The 19,950-nt window shown below is 43.1% G+C and overlaps 1 protein-coding gene across 4 annotated transcripts in view; it reads left to right on the top strand.

The window, feature by feature from the left end:
* The window catches only part of NPHP4 (nephrocystin 4), a 249,137-nt gene that overhangs the window by 134,620 nt on the left and 94,567 nt on the right, over positions 1-19,950 (top strand). The window lies entirely within an intron of this gene.

The raw sequence follows: 19,950 nt of genomic DNA, 5'->3' as shown, positions 1-19,950 counted from the left end.
TTGGATGTCAGAATAGGGTTCTGAGCTTAGGACCTTTCTTTTGGAGCCTTTAAGAAAAAAATGTCTTCTTCACTGGAGGAACAACCCATGTAGTATTGCATGGCATGCAGTACTTTATGTTTTTACAGTGGTCGCTGCACTGGATAATGCTGGATGCATTAGGATAATACCCTTTGCTGTTGGTGGGACTGGTCGACAATCTGGTGTAGAGGGCCTCCCCACACTTGCTCAACAGATGGTATTGGAGAAAAGAATTGGGCATGTTGAATTTTAATGGATAGGTCAGAATAGATAGCTGGCAACTATCTAAGGCAGTGTTCCCCAACTCCAGTCCTCAAGAGCCACCAACAGGTCGTGTTTTCAGGATTTCCTTAGTATGGCCCAGGTGATGGAATTGTTGCCGGTCTATGTGATGGAATTGTCACCTGGGCAGTACTAAGGAAATCCTGAAAACAGGACCTGTTGGTGGCTCTTGAGGACTGAACTTGGGGAACACTGATCTAAGGTGTATAGACTCCGTAAGGCCAGAGAAAGTCTTCTCTCATTTCTGGAGGTTCCATGAACTGGACCTTTGGTCCACCGGGACATCCATTTCTACAGAAGGGGTGGTCTTCATGAGACCACCCTTAAATTGTCTAAATCCACATTAAATATTGAAAAAATATCTTGTTCGGATCTTGAGTTACGTGAGATGTTCTTGGTTCAGGATGCCAGAGAGCATTGACCCATGACAAGGAGTAACCCAGTAAGATGGAGAACACCAGTCAGTTTTCTGTAGATGTGAATGTTTCTAAAGGAAAAGTAAAGGTGTCCATACACATTCAACATCATCCTCTTGAGGAAGCGGCACGGCGCTGCCGCGAAACGCGCGTTGGGGTCCATTCTCCGGCTGTTCTCCCACCTCGCCCCCGTTATTGGTAAGCCCTGGACTTATACCCATCCCCTATTTATTTGTGATGGGATAGAGTTACACTTGGGATGTCTGTGTGGGTTATTGGTATTTGGGACCAGGGCCAGGTCTACTGAGACCATTGCTTTACAGCATTTGGCTATATGAGATTATGGGGGTGTTTTTTTGATGCTCTCCTTTGTGGGGGCATCATTTGAGTGTGGGGGGTGGGGCCTTTAGCATTTCTTGGCATTTTTTGTGCATGTTACTGTATAATGTTATTGAACTTCACGTTTTATTATTGACTATTTATGAAATAAAAGTTTGATATTTTGTTCATCGATGCTCCGTATTTTCTCCTTTCCTAAATATGATATTTCTGGAGCGGATTTAGTGAGTCTGAGGGTGGGTGCTATTATTTGCCACACTCCCTATCTCACAATATGTATTTGGGGTTTCTGTTACCCACATTCAATATCTGTCCACCCCTCCATACACATGCATGCTCTGCTTTACTTGGCTCGACATGTGTCCTGAACTGGGACTAAGCCATTGTCAGACACCTATAGTGGTGGCTTATCTCCATTAAGAACAGATGATTGGGCATGTTTATTATCAGCATGTTTAATCTCCTCTCCCCGACATCTGCTCAATGAATCTCATGCAAATCTCTAATACATTTTAGCTGGTCAATGGCATAAGCCGACCTTAGTCTAATGTGTGTAACTTCATAAAGGAGTTGTCCAGCCAATAATTTTTCTCTAATGCCATAAAAGAGAACACAAAAGGGACACTTCCCTCACTAATGCTTCGGTAGTTTTCGAGTCTGTGCTGGTCTTTACCACCTCCTTCCTCTCCACACATGACGGCTGAGACAATCGTTGGCTGAGAAAGATCACCACTCCGGCAATTGATAGGCTGAGTGGTCAAGTCCCGGAAATCGTTAGACTAGTCGGATCTGTGTGGTGAGGATTACTTTGTTTATTTTTATTTTTTCCATTCTAACCCTATCTAGAAGATAGAGTTGAGCACAAAGAGTTGTCTTCAGTCTGGTCCTCCGGGGCAGCCAGACTAGGACAGTGCAGTGACCAACATCTTGGGCACCTTTTGCCATTACAAGGCCCCACGATGTTGTGAAGCCTTCTTAGTCCCAGATACCATCTGGACAAGTGAAGACCGAACCAGTCTGGCTGCCATGGAGGACTGGACTGGACTCAGACCAGGACAACGACAATCCTCTTGATCAACTCTACTACTAATAGACCAAGGAGGAAAGCAATCTTCTCCAAACTCGGAATCACTTGTGGTGGTCTTCTGCTGGAGCTATTGGTCCTATGTTATTACACTTAGCTGGGGCTGTAAGGTCTAATTTAAAAACTTTTTGGTAGTGATTTCATGACTATTTTTTTTTGCAACCCTCGCAGGGTTCTTCATAGGGATTTCAGAAGGTTGCCGATACCTAACATTCATGGTAGTCTTGCGGTTTCACCATGTTTCGTGACGCAAGAAACTTGGTAGATGTCTGATCCAGTGCAATGCATCCCTTAATAATGATCCAATTTTTTATTTTTATTTTTTTAATAAAAATCAGACACAAAAATATAATAACTCAAAATTGCATTCACAGCACAGAAGTTACAGACCTGCACATGATTTGTAGTTGCCGGATATTCTCTTGTTTTTACTCCTGACCGATGTGGAGGGGGGAAAGGTCCCTGAAATGACGGCGTGGGGGCCAGAGGCGAGGAGGGTGAGATTGGGGAGGATGGCAGGGATCAGCACATGATAGTAAGCAGTTTGAAAGGTTTTTCTGGCAGATTTTTCACTATTGTGTGGCAGCTGAATAATTTATCCAGGTTCCAAAACAACTAATGCTACATTGTAAATTCCCAGCATATTCGCTGCCTCCATAGCTTCTGGCTCACTGACCTTCGCCACTCACTGTAAGAATAGAGACAATCAGCCTCCGTGTACGAATATCCCACACACAACGCGCTTTATGATGTCCCCCCTGCATTTCCATTAACACTTTGGAAGGTAGCAGCAGATGCATTGTATTTATTATTAAAGGACATAGTTTGTATGTATTATTAAAGGGGTTGTCCAGGCTTATTTAGATATAGAGTATTCACAGTACAATTAACAGTTCTGCAACTTTCTACTAAACTTTGGCCCCGATTCACTAGACTAAGATGCGACAGATTCTTTAAGAATTACTTTTGCGCATCTTTCATCTGTTGTGCACCAGCCATGGACTCTTTTATGTTGTAAATCATGCTTAAAGGGACTCTGTCACCTGAATTTGGAGGGAACAATTTTCAGTTTTCGGGTGTTTGATTCCTTACCCGCTGGCTGCATGCTGGCTGCAATATTGGATTGAAGTTCATTCTCTGTCCTCCATAGTACACGCCTGCGTAAGGCAAGATTGAACTGTAAACGCATGGGAAACTGCTGCGGACCCGCAGCAAAATCCGCATTGTGTGCACATACCCTAATAACACAGCATCCAGCAATTACAAAAAGTGAAGTCTCAGCTCATCCTCCCTTCTCAACGTCCTTTGCTTTCATTAGAGCATACTCAGATAATACTTCTATGCAGACAATTGGGGCTTGTCAGTTGCTGTTAATGATTATGTGGCTGCTGAAAAGAGCAGTACATAGAAGTCTATAATAAGTCTAGTGGCCAGTGTGAATGTGAGAGTTTTATTATTTTACTTTTTATATAGATAATTGGCTTGGAAGGCAGCTTTGTGCATGGTCCCTAATGAGTCATTACAGTGGGAAATTTAAGATCTTCATTGCTGTGCCTGTGTCCTTATGGCAGGTGCAAGACATAAATACCATATGACTCATAAGTAAAGTTCCAAATAAGTTAATTCCAACTTTATTGACCAGGGTGGATTGGCGATGCTGGGGAACGTCTATATGCAGATCATGTACCTTCGATATGTTACAGCACATAAATTAGCACTTTACACTTGTTTATTTCACATCATACTGTATTTGTGATTTTGTAATTGTTTATTATTAGACAGTTTGTTCCAATTCCAGCTTCTGACATTTGCAGTTATCAAAACTTCGAATGAAAAGAAAAAAAAAGCGGCGAAAAACTGAAGACATAATGATTAACTCATCAGTTCACGTCTGTAGAGGAAATATACTGATTATAATGAATTAACCCAAATTTTCACTACTTTTATTCCTCTCCTAATTCCAACATTCGGAACTTTTTATTTTTGTGTCTAATAAGACTAAACCAAAAAAGATGATCAAAAGGTCAATTTGTATCAAAAAGTACATATAAATTTTATTTTATCACAAATTAAACATACTAATGTGAATAACCTTAAGGCCATGTTCACACGCTGCGGTTTTTACCGCTGAACCGCCGCGATTTTGATGCTGTGGGTCCGCAGCAGTTTCCATAGCGTTTACATTAACATGTAAACCCTATGGAAACTGCAAACCGCAGTGCACATGCTGCGGGAAAAACCGCGCAGAAACGCAGCGGTTTACAACCCGCAGCATGTCACTTTGTGCAGAATCGCTGCGATTCTGCACCCATAGGAATGCATTGAACCGCTTAAAAGAACCATATGGGAAAACGAGATGCTGGTGCCGGAGGTAACATAGTACAGCATATAGAGATTCATGGAAAGATATCATATTATACACACATCCCACTCTGATACTACCAAAATTATATATATATATAATTGCCCCTCACCCTTAATAGGCCACCATCACAGCCATGGAACCTCCTAAAATGACGGGGAATGGTTTTCAATAGCATCTCATTATCGGCTGTCGCTGACACGTGCTCTCACACGCACTTTCAACTGTCGAGTGGTCATGCCCACGTAGATCTTGTTACATGGGCAGACAGCATAATATATGACATTTTTGCTCTTGCAGGTTATAGGCTTCCTATTCTTGTATTCCTTGGTGCCTTCCTGTTTTATAAAGGTATACCTACGGTCTAGATTCGGACAGGCCACGCAGCGCCCAAACGGGCCACTACCGCAGCGTTTCTCCACTTGATCCAAAAATGTGGTCTTTGATTCCCCGATGTAGTGACTGCGGACCAAATGGTCCCGCAGATTTCTCGACCTCCTGGCTGCTATGGCGGCCCTCTCAGGGAGGAACCTCAAAATAGTTGGGTCTGCTTTAAGTATATGCCATGACTTATCCAGGATCTGTCTCATGCGCGAAGACTGTGAATGGAAATTTGTAACAAGTCTCACGTTATCTGAGTTTTTTTGCTTGTCTCGCCCCATGCAATAATCCGTCTCTAGACGAATATTTGGCACGGTTGTATGCCTTTTTAATCATACGGTTGCTAAAACCACATTCCCGCAACCGTTCCTTCAGATCTTCTGCCTGTCTAAAAAAAAAAAATCTACATCCGTAGAGCAAAGTCTGCGTAATCACAGGAATTGACCGGTGGGGACAGACTGGATCATGTGACCCGGATGGGAAGAGGATGCATGCAACAAACATGTTGGTAGAGGTCGGTTTACGAAAAATATCGGTTTGTATTTCGCCTCTACAGTCCTTTTTAAGAATTACATCCAAGAATTCTATGGAGGTTGAATCACATTTGTAAGTGATAAAGATATTCTGGTCATTGTCATTCAAAGATCTCAGAAATTTATGAAGATCATCACATGATCCCTACCAGATCAGTAATATATCGTCAATGTACCACGTCCAGGATAGGACACGGCACATTGGCGAATTTTTGTGTCTAAATAGTTATGAGAGCTTTTTTTTTTTCTTGCGAAGCAAGCTGTTATTCCATCCTATCCCTATTGGGGCTCACAATCTAAATTCCCTATCAATGTGTCTTTAGAGTGTGGGAAGAAATCGGCTCAAAATTAAGGGGAACATATAATGCTCATTGTGGATGTTGTGGGATTTGAACCCAGGTGTCATGCTTCTGGGTTTGAGCCCTTAAGCCTGTGTTTTGTGGTCACCAAGTCACAGCCGACGCACCTTTTTCTGGATGTTTCGGTTCTGCTATTTCGGCTGCAGTCTGTTTAGCATAACACAGAAGTTTTCATTTGTCTTCACTATCGCCTTTTGGGTGCGGCTTTATACACTTTTCCCTGCTGGTATTTTCCTGCTCATTTGGATATTCAACCATTCTGCTGTAGTTTAGAGCCAGACAGTGTATTTCCATCTAGGGTTTATCTCTCTGCTGATTATTATGATTCATTATGATTCTCCAGTTTATTACGAGTTCGTAGATATCAAACATGTATAAGTTCTTTTCTATTTAAGTGGTCAAAAAAAAAAGTGGCGCCATTTTCTGAGACTGGTAGCGCTTCATTTTTTGGGATCTGGGGCTGGGTGAGGGCGTATTTTTTGCACCCTGAGCTGATGTTTTTATTGATACCATTGTGAGGTTTGATGTTTTGATTGCATGTTGCATTTCATTGCAATGTTGCTGCAACCAAAAAAACTTACTTCTGGCATTTTGATTTTTTTTCTTCACCGGAGCCTGCATCAAAGAGGGGAAGGTGACCTATGACTTACCTGTACGTCATAGGTCGTAAAGGGGTTAATTGTATCAAATACCTAAAGTAAGTATCTTTATCCTAAGCACTAAACTGGATCCTATACTTTCCCCATTCTTGAGCTGGGTGTACTAGTTTCCTTAGGCGTTACCTTTGCAGTACCTCCACAGCAGCATCAGTACCTATCACATTATACATTAGTCAGATTAAACTCTCTACATTTTACTTGACACCATAAAAAGCAGTAAAAACGCATGTCCGATATCACACTGCACAGCCGTTGTCTTCACGTTCAGGATCACTATAGTCTCCTTCACAACCTTACACATACACTGCACACATAGTGATGAGGGATTTCTGCCCTCCTGTCTCTATGTACCACATGTTCTGAAGAAGCAGGACAGCATTGTGAATATCATACAGAAGGATTGAGCAGTGTAGCTGTGAATCCAGCACTGGATTAGATTAAAGGTAATCGGTTAGCATAATTTCAACCACCTCCCAACAAGGACCCCCCCAAAAGCCTCCTTCTGCTTGACTGTCCGCCTCTGTGCTGTGTCATTACAGATAAAAATGCCGTCAGTCAAACAAGAAAAGGCGGTGCTGGGTGCGAAATAGAGCTTGAGTGACAGAGGCTTCAGATCTACTGTAGCTCTTCAGCCTCATTTGCATTTCAATTCAAACGCTGATTACTCAGTAATGGAGGGACGGACTGACCATTTAAAGGTATTGCAGTTATGGCTGGTGGATCCTGTGTCTGGCCATCCTTCAACCTCTAGCAAAATCAACTACTTTTGTCACCATCCCCTTATTACCCCTGTAGCGTCCTCTGCAGGGGAGATGTAGCATTGCATGCTGGCGACTCATTTCATTATATTGAATGGATTGTGTCTCGACTCTGGCTCATCGCAGGACCAGTACGAGTTATAGTATGTCAGTCATCAATAACATTTCTTTGTCCAGCCCCCATGGAGTAACATAGTCTCCCATTTAACCACATTTGAGCCTGCTGGGTGGAAATCATTTTCTAAGATCATATGAGGCGACACTCGAGAACATTTGGTTTAATTATACATAACTCACATGACTGAATAGAAGTGGCGTGTCATTCACTTAACTTAATGGAATTGCTTTCAAACTCATTGCCAGCAAAGAAAATGTCCTATTCTGTGATCATTGTGTGTGTATGGGGTCTGACCGAAGCTAACCTCATTATAGTCTTCTATGATGTGCAGTGCTATAGATAAAAATGTAAAGGTGAAAAAAAAAAACTCAAAATGGATAAAATTGCTTACTTCATTAGTGTGGTTGTCTTCTTTTACACTATGACTTGTTATCGAAGTAATCCCATTACAGACATCCCTTTTAATCTGAGATTGGCCGCCCTCTTTATCTCTTCCAACCACTGGCAAACATCTCATTTTGACAGCTTTGGATTAAGATGGCTGTGCATATAGCACAAAACAGCTAATCTGATTACTGGACATCAAAGTGGATAGCTGTAGTTCATCAAAGTGACTGCCTTTTAGCAGCTCTCTAGTTTGATCTGTATATGCGAGCCCGAACCATGATATCCATATGCCTTAATACGACTAAAAAGGAGATTTAAAGGGAATTTGTCACCAGGTCTATGCTTCTCAATTTCAGGGTAGAATAAAATAGGGACAGAGATCCTGATTCCAGCGTTGGGTCACTTACTGGGCTTCTTGCTGTAGATTTGATAAAATCAACAGTTTTCTCTGCTGCAGCTATGCTAGTCCTCTCAATGCTGAGCTCTGTATAACTCCACCCACAATTGATTGACAGCTTCCTGGATATACTGTGTGTTGGCTAAAAGCTGCAATCAGAGATGAGGGCGGAGATTGCCTAAACTCATAAATATTGAGTTTTACATAGCAGGAGCTTACCACTGAGAAGACTAACAGAGCTGCAGCTGCTCTCAAATGGGGGAAGCATAAATCTGATGACGATACAAAATCTGAGCCCACTGGAAGGTCTAGTCCTCAGTTGGGCTAGTGAGGACCCGATAGGAATAATGGCTCATCATCCTCCTTCTTTCCCTCCATTCTTTCGGTATAATACTGTCCCTTTTATACCCATTAACAGATAAAGAAAAAAGAAGTTTGGAAGTAAACTTTAAGCCGAAGATTAATTCGGCTTTGGAAGTGTTACTCAGCACATCCAGATTTATGTATTGCTATTATTTTTTTAAGATGTAAAAGGGATTAAAAGCACAGTTGCAAGTTGTAACATATATTTAAGTTAAGTAAATGCGACCATTAGTCACACCGAACATTCTTGAAAGGATGAGAAATCTTTTTGATGAAATACCTAATAAATATGGTTAACACGGTCATTTACATTACTCGCAGCTGTTAGCAAAAGTAAACCAGGCTAATATCCAAGCAAAGTAATGCAGTGTCGCTAACAAGGTATCTGCGGATTATATATAGGACCCGCGGGTCAGATGGAAATTATACAGATAGTAGAAGGCGGCTGGAAATTAGGTGACCCGGTAGTAAACCACTGAAATTGATGGTTTCTGCTGAGTTTAATCTGTCCTAAAGGTAATCTGTCACCAGGCTTTTTTTTCCTATCCCAATCGAGAGCAGCATGATGTAGGGGTAGAAACCCTAATTCAAGTGATGTATCACTTACCTTATATACTCGAGTATAAGTCGATCCGAGTATAAGCCGAGGCACCTAATTTTGCCACAAAAAACTGGGAATACTAATTTGACTCTAGTATAAGCCGGGTATGCATTGTCCCCTCATCCCTATCCTGGTATGCATGGCTTCCTATCCCTGTCCTTATATGAATGGCTCTCCATCCCCATCCTTGTTTGCATGGCTTCCTATCCCCGTCCTTGTATGAAAGGCTCTCCATCCCCATCCTTGTTTGCATGGCTTCCCATCCCTGTCCTTGTATGCATGGCTCCCCGTCCCCGTATGCATGGCTCCCCGTCCCCGTATGCATGGCTCCCCGTCCCCGTATGCATGGCTCCCCGTCCCCGTATGCATGGCTCCCTGTCCTTGTATGCATGGCTCCCCGTCCTTGTATGCATGGCTCCCCATCCCCGTATGCATGGCTCCCCGTCCCCGTATGCATGGCTCCCCGTCCCCATATGCATGGCTCCCTATCCTTGTATGCATGGCTCCCCCGTCCTTGTATGCATGGCTCCCCATCCTTGTATGCATGGCTCCCCATCCCTGTCCTTGTATTCATGGCTCCTTATCCCCGTCCTTGTATGCATGGTTCCCCGTCCTTGTATGCATGGCTCCCCATCCTTGGATGCATGGTTCCCCGTCCTTGTATGCATGGCTCCCCATCTCTGTCCTTGTATTCATAGCTCCCTATCCCTGTCCCTATATGCATGGCTCCCCGTCCTTGTATGCATGGCTCCCCATCCCCATCCATGTATTCATGGCTCCTTATCCCCGTCCTTGTATGCATGACTCCCCATCCTTGTATGCATGACTCCCCATCCTTGTATGCATGGCTCCCCATCCTTGAATGCATGGCTCCCCGTCCTTGTATGCATGGCTCCCCGTCCTTGAATGCATGGCTCCCCGTCCTTGTATGCATGGCTCCCCGTCCTTGTATGCATGGCTCCCCGTCCTTGTATGCATGGCTCCCCGTCCTTGTATGCATGGCTCCCCGTCCTTGTATGCATGGCTCCCCATCTCCGTCCTTGTATTCATGGCTCCTTATCCCTGTCCCTATGTGCATGGCTCCCCGTCCTTGTATTCATGGCTCCTTATCCCTGTCCTTGTATGCATGGCTCCCCATCCTTGTATGCATGGCTCCCCATTCTTGTATGCATGGCTCCCCATCCTTGAATGCATGGCTCCCCGTCCTTGAATGCATGGCTCCCCGTCCTTGAATGCATGGCTCCCCGTCCTTGTATACATGGCTCCCCGTCCTTGTATGCATGGCTCCCCGTCCTTGTATGCATGGCCCCCGTCCTTGTATGCATGGCCCCCGTCCTTGTATGCATGGCTCCCCATCCTTGAATGCATAGCTCCCCGTCCTTGTATACATGGCTCCCCATCCTTGAATGCATGGCTCCCCGTCCTTGAATGCATGGCTCCCCGTCCTTGTATGCATGGCTCCCCGTCCTTGTATGCATGGCTCCCCATCCCCGTCCTTGTATTCATGGCTCCTTATCCCCGTCCGTGTATGCATGGCTCCCCGTCCTTGAATGCAGGGTTGCCCGTCCTTGTATGCATGGCTCCCCATCCTTGAATGCATGGCTCCCCGTCCTTATATGCAATGCTCCCTGTCCTTGTATGCATGACTCCCCATCCTAGGATGCATGGCTCCCCATCCTTGAATGCATGGCTCCCCATACTTGAATGCATGGCTCCCCGTCCTTGTATGCATGACTCCCCATCCTTGGATGCATGGCTCCCCATCCTTGAATGCATGGCTCCCCATCCTTGTTTGCATGGCTCCTTATCCCTGTCCTTGTATGCATGGCTCCTTATCCCCTATTCTTGTATGCATGGTTCATATAAAAAAAACAAAAAAAAAAACACATCCTACTTAACTTGCCTGCACGCCCTCGCTGCATCTCGTTCCGGCGCCACCAGCTTCTCCGGCCGAGCGATCAGGTGTCCCTGCTCATTAAAGTAATGAATATTCACTCCACGCCTATTGGAGTGGAGAGGGGCGGGAAGACTGGCATTGGAAGGAGATGCAGCGAGGGTGCACAGGAAAGGTCTGTAGGCTGCGGCTTATACACAAGTGTACACGGTAGTTTGCTGGGTGCAGCAGTTATGATAAAAATCAGTTTTCTCTGCTGTATATCTGTCAGTTTTTTGAATGTGGAGCTCTTTATAACCCCGCCCACACACCACTGATTGGCAGATTTTTGTGTACACTGTATATTGAGAAAAAAAGCAGCAAATCAGTGATGGAGGCGGCGGGATTATACAGAGAAGTTGACTAGGTGGCACAAGTGTGGTCTTTTTTTTCACGGATTGTCAGAGAGTAGAAAGTGCAAAAAAAAAATTTCTCACCGAACGATAAAAACTGATGACATCATTCTGATTTTCTCGTACGTGGAAGTTACTGACATCTGATTAAGCCCTAACTCTGGGTGTAAACAGCTGCAGGAGATTGTTCTGATTCATCACTGCCATCATCTCTGCTCCCAAATGAGTACATTCTGGTATCACTTCAGCCGAAGAAAAGAAAAGTAATGGTATAGTTTTTTATCCCATAATACTAAATGTAATGTATTAGAAAATAAAAATAATGTAGTATTCTTCACAGTGACCTGTATTGTCTAATAGTGGGGTATGCTAGAACAGCATGTTATACTGTACAGTACTGTACTAGCATTTAAAAATATACAAGAAAGCAAGCATGAGTTTTTCTTAGCTATAAAATATATTTTTATTAGGTATTACATGTGTAAAAAAAGCTGGTAAACAAGAGAGACAAAAAAACAACACTGGTAATATATATATATATATATATATATATATATATATATATATATATATATATATATATATATATATATATATATATATATATATATATTAAACATACTATAAATAATCAAATGCACTATGCAACGCTATCGCATAACAGTCTCCCCAAGCACGTTTCGCGTGTTGATCTCGCTTCCTCAGGGACTACGGTAGTTTTTGAGAATATTAAAAGTAGGACAGTTACAGTACACTAGTGTTTTCGATCTTTGAATAGTATTAGAGACTAGTAATATTATTGTAGTCTCTAAAGTGGCCTTTATTCACTAATAGTAGAGGATTAGAGAATTATAATAGTATAGTATTCAGATTATTATTGGTGTTTGAGAATAGTAACAGTATAGGATTCTCTGTGGTGACAAGTATGCTGAAAACACAGGCTATTCGAATGGAAAATTAAAAGCAACAAATCCCAAAGATTTTTTTTTCCCCAGCACAGTGTTACTTTTAGCCTGACTCCTCCTTCCTGACTTACCCAATACCCTTAGCTCCTCCCTTTCTCCTCCCATAAGACTTTCCGCTTCAGTATTTTACAACCAAAAAATAAACTTAGAATTAACTTGGTATCATGAGCGTAAAGGTAGGTGAGCGAGCAGGATATCCATGTGCAGTGCATCTATATGAAGCTCTGGATTGAAGTGCAATATTCTCGTACTTAAGACATATCCACTTGTGTTCCTGCGCCCTAGGATTTTGTAGAATATTGTGAGTGCCAAGAAGGCTAAAAGTCCCTGACACTTTGCTGTTTGTATACATTTTAGAAGGATTATGCAGCACAAATAAAAACAGATTAGCTGGCTATAATTGTATGTGGTTAGCATCCCATGACGTGCCTATAATGGTGCAACATTTAGTTAATTAGTTAGGTAATTCTAATACGAGTGCTCCCTAGAAAGCAATTAGCTATTTAAAACAAACTAATTTTTAATGCTTGTGCTTTCCAAGATTGGTTTCCCAACATGAATAATTGACTGAAACTTGTTTTTCACATGTGGTAGGAGAATGTCTGGTTTGCACTTTCTTTGACATTGACTGTAAGTAAACATCAGTAATGGAAAGACATCTGTCAATGTTCGTATGTTCCTCCCTTTATAAAGTAAGAGGATTCTTAACATTCTGCTAAAGCCAAAAGTGGTCATGTGATCTGGAGGACTATTAGTGGGGAGATTACCTCGGGTCAGATCACCTCTTATGCCTTTGCTTCTAAAGGCAGAAAACCTCATATCACTCAGTTATAATATAAGTTCTTGGTCACTAGGAGTCTGAATGTCAGGACTCCTACGAAGAAAAGGAAAGATCCGAACGTTGTCCTGAAAAAAAATATGCAAAAGCTTTATTACAATAACGGTTAAAATAGACAATCCCATGTGATTCCTGCTAATATAGTTCCCTTAATGCAGACTGTATTTACTATGATGCTTAACAGAGAGGGCTTTCATTATACTGCAGTCACTTTTCTCTGATTTATGGGCAGCAGAGTCAGATCGCTTGCCTAACTAAAACTTTGATTCCTGCCTGTGATAGGTTTCTCCCTGTCAGTTCTTATAAGCAGGAGGCAAGATGAAGCTACAGATCACAAGTTAGACTTATACCCTGTTGCTTGCTTTAAACTACCCATAAACATTCTATATCTGTTGGTTGAGTGATCATTCAGATCACAATTGGTGGAAAGCTCCTTTAAGTATTTTACTATTTTTGTGATTTATGTTGTTATTGTACTTGTAAGTTTTGGTAGTTGAGAATTACAAATGGTGTTCATGACAATTCCTACATATCACTTACTGGATACGCAGTTGTCTGAGACTCTGAGTAGATGTCAGAGTTCACTTCTGAAGATCTGGAATGGAGCAGAAACAAATACTGAGAATACTGCTGTATTTAACGGGAATCTGTCACCAGATTTGTGTTGCTTAATTTGAGAAGAGTGCAGTGTCAGACTGGGCAGCCAAGGGCCCACCAACTCCAGGGTCCCACTCTTCATCTACATGCACATGTGACGAAGGACTCGATCCGAAACGCATCGGGGCGCGTGTCTCAAACCCACACAACCACACAGGCAACCCTCTTTTAGGTCACTATTTAGTTTTCCTTAGTATCCATTGGGGTTTTTTGTCCAGCGGCTGCACTAGCAATATGATTTGTTTCTACTCAGTACTCAGGCTGCTTTGGAGCAATTATGGACAGTTTATAGTCTATGCATCTTAGACATTATAAAGGACAAGTATAAAGGACAAGGAGACATGTAGGTATGCTGAGTTATGCAGGGGAAACAAGATATATCCAGAGCAAGCCACATGGGAAGTAATAGTAATAAAGAACTACCCAGAAAGTCCTAGGGTCCAAACAGAACCTGGAAAATACATAGGTGCAAGGGCACAATACCCTATAATTAATCCTAATCAGGCAGTCTGTCCCAGGTGCTTACCCATGCGCCAACGGATGGTTCCCCCGGCTCTCCCAGCAGCCTCCTGCATCAGAATGGATGGAGCCATGTACTGTAAAATCCTGAGTGACAACCTCACTCCCTCCTTCAGGACATTAAGAATGGGTCGTGGCTGGGTCTTCCAGCAAGACAATGACCCAAAACATACAGCCAATGCAACAAATGAGTGACTCAAAAAGAAGCATATTAAGGTCATGGAGTGGCCTAGCCAGTCTCCAGACCTTAATCCCATAGAAAACATGGAGGGAGTGGAAGCTCCGAGTTGCCAAGCGAAAGCCTCAAAACCTTAATGATTTAGAGATCATCTGCAAAGAGGAGTGGACTAAAATTCCTCCTGACATGTGCGCAAACCTCATCATCAACCTCAAAAAACGTCTGACTGCTGTGCTTGCCAACAAGGGTTTTGCCACAAAGTATTAAGTCTTGTTTGCCAGAGGGATCAAATACTTATTTCTGACTGCAAAATGCAAATAAATTTATATAATTTATACAATGTGATTTTCTGGATTTTATTTTTGATATTCTATCTCTCAGAGTTAAAATTAACCTACCCTTAAAATTATAGACTGTTCATGTCTTTGTCAGTGGTCAAACTTTCAAAATGAACAAGGGATCAAATTCTTATTTCCCCCACTGTATATGCTCATCTTTTACATTTTAAAAATTACAAAAAGGAAATTGGGACAATGAAAATATTTGGGCACTCTTGGAGACTTGTGTGCTCAGCAGGGCCGGTTTTAGGCAAAGTGGGGCCCTAGGCAAAGTTTAAAATGAGGCCCCAAATGCGAACATATTGCACATCACACAGAAGCATTTCTGCTGTATTTACATGTGCTGATCTCAGGCCGCTAAACGAGTGTGATCGACAATACTGAAGTCGTTGGACGCTTGTTTCCCGGCCTCTTTCCACCGTCTGAGAAAGAATGAAGGGGACAGAACGATCACTAATAGATCACTAACAGACCACCATACAGTATCATGTTATCAACAGCACATCTACAGTTTATACCAGCGATGTGCTGCTGAGAACAATGATTTTTATTCCGGCATAAACAATCCAATCACCCAATGAATATGCAGCATTTTTCTTGTTTAGTATAATACACCCCATACTCCTCCATATATTATAATGTACACCACAGCCCTCCATATTGTAAAATGCACACCCCATAGTCCTCCATATAATATAATGTACCCCATAGTCCTCCATATAGTATAATACACTCCTCATAGTCCTCCATATATTAAAATATACTCCTCAGTCCTCCATATAGCATAATACACTCCTCACAGTGCTCCATATAGTATAATGCACCGCCATAGTCATCCATGTAGTACCATTCACTTCCCATAGTATAATGCACCCCATAGTTCTTCATATAGTATAATGTATTCCCCATAGTCCTCGATACAGTATAATTCAGCCCACATATAGTATAATGCAGCCACCACCCCACAGAGTATAATGCAGCAACCCCACAGAGTATAATGCAGCCACCCCAGAGTATATTGTAACCCCCACAGAGTATAATGTAACCTCTCTATAGAATATAATGCAGCCCCCCTATATAGTATAATGTAGCCCCCTCATAGAGTGATGCAATCACCCCTCATAGAATATAAATATAATACAGCCCCCCATAGAATATAATGTAGCCCTGAACAGGATATAATACAGCCCACCTCCCCATAGAATATAATGTAGCCCTATCAAAGAGTATGATGCAGTGATCCCTCATAAAATCTAATAAAGCCCCCCACAGAATATAATGCAGCACCCCATAGTATATAACACACCCTCCTCCATAGAATATAATTTATAATGTACCCCCCAATATATAACACAGCCACATAGTATATAACACAGCCTCCCCCATAGAATACAATATACCCCCATAGTATATAGCACAGCCCACATAGTAGTATATAGCACAGCCCACATAGTAGTATATAGCACAGCCCACACCGTAGTATAAAGCACTGCCCACACAGTAGTATACAGCACAGCCCACACAGTAGTATACAGCACAGCCCACACAGTAGTATACAGCACAGCCCACACAGTAGTATACAGCACTGCCCACACAGTAGTATACGGCACTGCCCACACAGTAGTATACAGCACTGCCCACACAGTAGTATACAGCACTGCCCACACAGTAGTATACGGCACTGCCCACACAGTAGTATATGGCACTGCCCACACAGTAGTATACGGCACTGCCCACACAGTAGTATACATCACTGCCCACACAGTAATATACAGCACTGCCCACACAGTAGTATACAGCACTGCCCACACAGTAGTATACAGCACTGCCCACACAGGAGTATACAGCACTGCCCACACAGTAGTATACAGCACAGCCCACACAGTAGTATACACCACAGCCCACACAGTAGTATACAGCACAGCCCACACAGTAGTATACAGCACAGTACACACAGTAGTATACAGCACAGCCCACATCCCCTCTTCCCTCCTCTCCTGAGAATGGCCGCACAGTCCAGTAAAAAAAAAACACAGGCTCCTAACCTCTTTGGGGAGCCCGCGCTGCTCCCTGCTCCTGTGTCGGCGGATGCCGCTGCACTGCCTGGCACACTGTGAGTGTGCGATGACGCGCACCTGCTGTGTCAGAGGCAGAGCGGGGAATGATGGGAGAGGGAGCGTCAGGTGACGCTCTCTCCTCCATCATTGCTTTGAACTGTATCGGCAGACGCCGGTATAGTTCAATGCGACGGGAGAGTCGGCGCTGGCGGCAGGCGGGCCCCCCTTGCCTCACAGGGGCCCCATAGTGACTGCGTGACTTGCCGCTAGCTGGGAGAGTGGGGGCCCCAGGCAGCTGCCTGGTCTGCCTGCCCCTAACACTGGCCCTGGTGATCAGATAACTTTGACCAAGGTTTCAGACCTTAATTAGCCTGTTAGGGTTATGGCTTGTTCACTATCATTGTTAGGAAAAGCCAGGTGATGGAAATTTCCAGCTTTATAAAAACCCAGCCTCCTCTAACCTTGTGCCAAAAAATAGTAGCTGTCACGCTGCAGCATTGCAGGTAAATTCAGACTCCACTAGATGGCAGCAGAGTGAAGAGAGGGATGAAATCCTGCTCAGAGCAGACCAGCAGAACTGCAGCGGGGCTACCACCAGGTGGCAGCCAAATAGTCAAACAAGCCGAGTCGATACCAGAGAGTAGCGAAGTACCAAGGGAAATTCCAAACACAGAGTCAGAGGAGCGCCAACAGGTCATTACCCGTTCGTAGCAGAAGTACCAGAGAGAAGAGACAGAATCAGGTCAGAGCCAATGCAGAGTCGAATACTGGGGAATCCAAACACACAGGGACACAGAGCCAGGGCGGGAAGAGAGGTACAAACAGATATGGGCAAAGACAGCTAAGCGCAGCAGGACAAATCAAGGTTTCACCAGCTACACATGGCGTAGGCAGGAAATATAAATGACACTGTCAGCAGGATGCAGTACAGAGAAATAGCAGACCCGACACCAGAACGAGGCAGAGAAAGCTAACCCCTGACATGACATGACCAGGAAAAAGAGACACGACCCAAAACCCGGTCTGGATCATGACAGTAGCCATAGGTTCTTCTAAGCAGCTGCCTAGCACTCTGAAAATGAAAATGGTGGAAGCTCAGAAAACAGGAAGAGGCTATAAGAAGACAAAGCATTTAAAAAAAAAAAAAATACTTGCCTCTCCTCATTCCCCCCGCTGCTCCTGTCTCGGCAGCGAGCGCCCTGATACTCTGCATTGCTCAGCACAGCAGGCTCGTTGAAGTGATGTCATTGCTCCTGCTGTGCTAAGACGTCAGAGACAGAATGATGGTGGAGTGAGCGTCAGCTGATTGCTCTCTTTTTCATCATTGCTTTCAACTGTATTGTTATCCAGGATGCCGATACAGTTGAAAGTGCGATGCTGTGTGGGACCTGTTCTACGTCGAGGGTCGAGTTGATATGTGTGGTCTAGCAGATGAAGAGGGGCAGGAGACCAAAGTCCGGATATTCTGGTGTGGATTCACTAGTTGAACTTTCCATTGATCAGAGTTTTAATCCCTTTTGCAGTGGATGGGTTTTTGTATCATAATATTTTCTAACATATAATTAAAAAAAAGAATAGCAGAATACCCTGAATTCTTATAAATCGGGTTTGCTTTAACATTATAGATGCAAATCATATGTATGCAGGTAATTGAATGTGTCAGAAGTCACACACCGCATCACTTGCGCAGATACATATTTAAATGCCATTTGCATAATGTTTTATCTAGCACTGCAACCTCTAGTTAATCGTTTTCATTTCTATTGTTTTCTAATGCAGAAAACCATTTTTTACCAATTACCTGCCTTGGTTCTTGTAAGAAGAGGTTTAAAATACTTATGTAGATGACTCTGACATTTAGTGTCCTTTTCTGACTCCGTATTACATGTGCTGTCCATGTAGTACAGTACCAGGGATTACATGAATGTTGTAGTATCATGACATTGATCTGACGCTGCTGTAGTATAGTGCAAAGTCCCACTTTCTGAGCAGACAGAGCTAAAAAAGTGCTGGGTGTTATCAGATCATATCAGGTATATAATCCAGGACGTATGGCAAAACCTCATATAGAAAGGGTGAAATTATCAGAGTAACCAAGTGACAGAAAATGCAGCTCCATTGGAACCAGTATGGCTGGCCATGATGGCTGGCAGATGGCTACTTACTGTTTGAAAAGCCTGAAGGAAGAAGCACATTACTGTACATAGGCATCGGGTAGCTAATGGCAAGAAAAAGAAAGTAATGCCTGCTCACCATTGGGGAAAATAGGGATCCAGTATGCATGGAACCATGAGCCGACCACTCATGTTGGCAAATGTAGAAAAAGGAGAAGGAGTTCCAGCTTCTGGTAAAATATCAAATGTAGTCTATATTCCATCAAGGTTTAAAAAATCAGAGACAGGAAAATCGGCAAGCAAAGCGTTTCGAATATGGTTGTTCGTTAAGCTTGACAAAGAACAACTGTGTTCGAAACGCGTTGCTTGCTGACCATCCTGTCTCTGATTTTTTAAACCTTGATGGAATAAAAAAACAAAATAAGATGATGGCTAAAAAGCCATGGCCAGCTCACCGATCCTTGCAGGCGCACGGAGCTTCGTCTCGGATCCAGACGAGGGATAATTACAAAGTAGAAACAGAAGGTGCTCCAGCTCCAATAAAAGAGATTCTTTATTAATGGTTAAAATCCAGTGACATAATAGATCCTTGCTGTAGTACAAATGTGGGGGTACAGAGCCCATGCAACGCGTTTCGATCGCTGCCGATCTTAATCAATGCTTGCTTCAACAAAGAAACAGTGATTATTTTATAAAATAATGAACCAATACAATGCTGAGTTCAGATCACATGACTTATACCACAGATTAGGCAAATGAAATAGTCCTGCTCAAGCAATGCAACAATGGAACATTGAAACGCGTTGCATGGGCTCTGTACCCCCACATTTGTACTACAGCAAGGATCTATTATGTCACTGGATTTTAACCATTAATAAAGAATCTCTTTTATTGGAGCTGGAGCACCTTCTGTTTCTACTTTGATGGAATAAAGACTA

The sequence above is a fragment of the Ranitomeya variabilis genome, chromosome 4 (genome assembly GCF_051348905.1).
Source record: "Ranitomeya variabilis isolate aRanVar5 chromosome 4, aRanVar5.hap1, whole genome shotgun sequence".
NCBI classification, from domain to species: domain Eukaryota; kingdom Metazoa; phylum Chordata; class Amphibia; order Anura; family Dendrobatidae; genus Ranitomeya; species Ranitomeya variabilis.
Note: the sequence above shows the minus strand (reverse complement) of the source record. Positions and strands in the feature narration are given on the sequence as shown.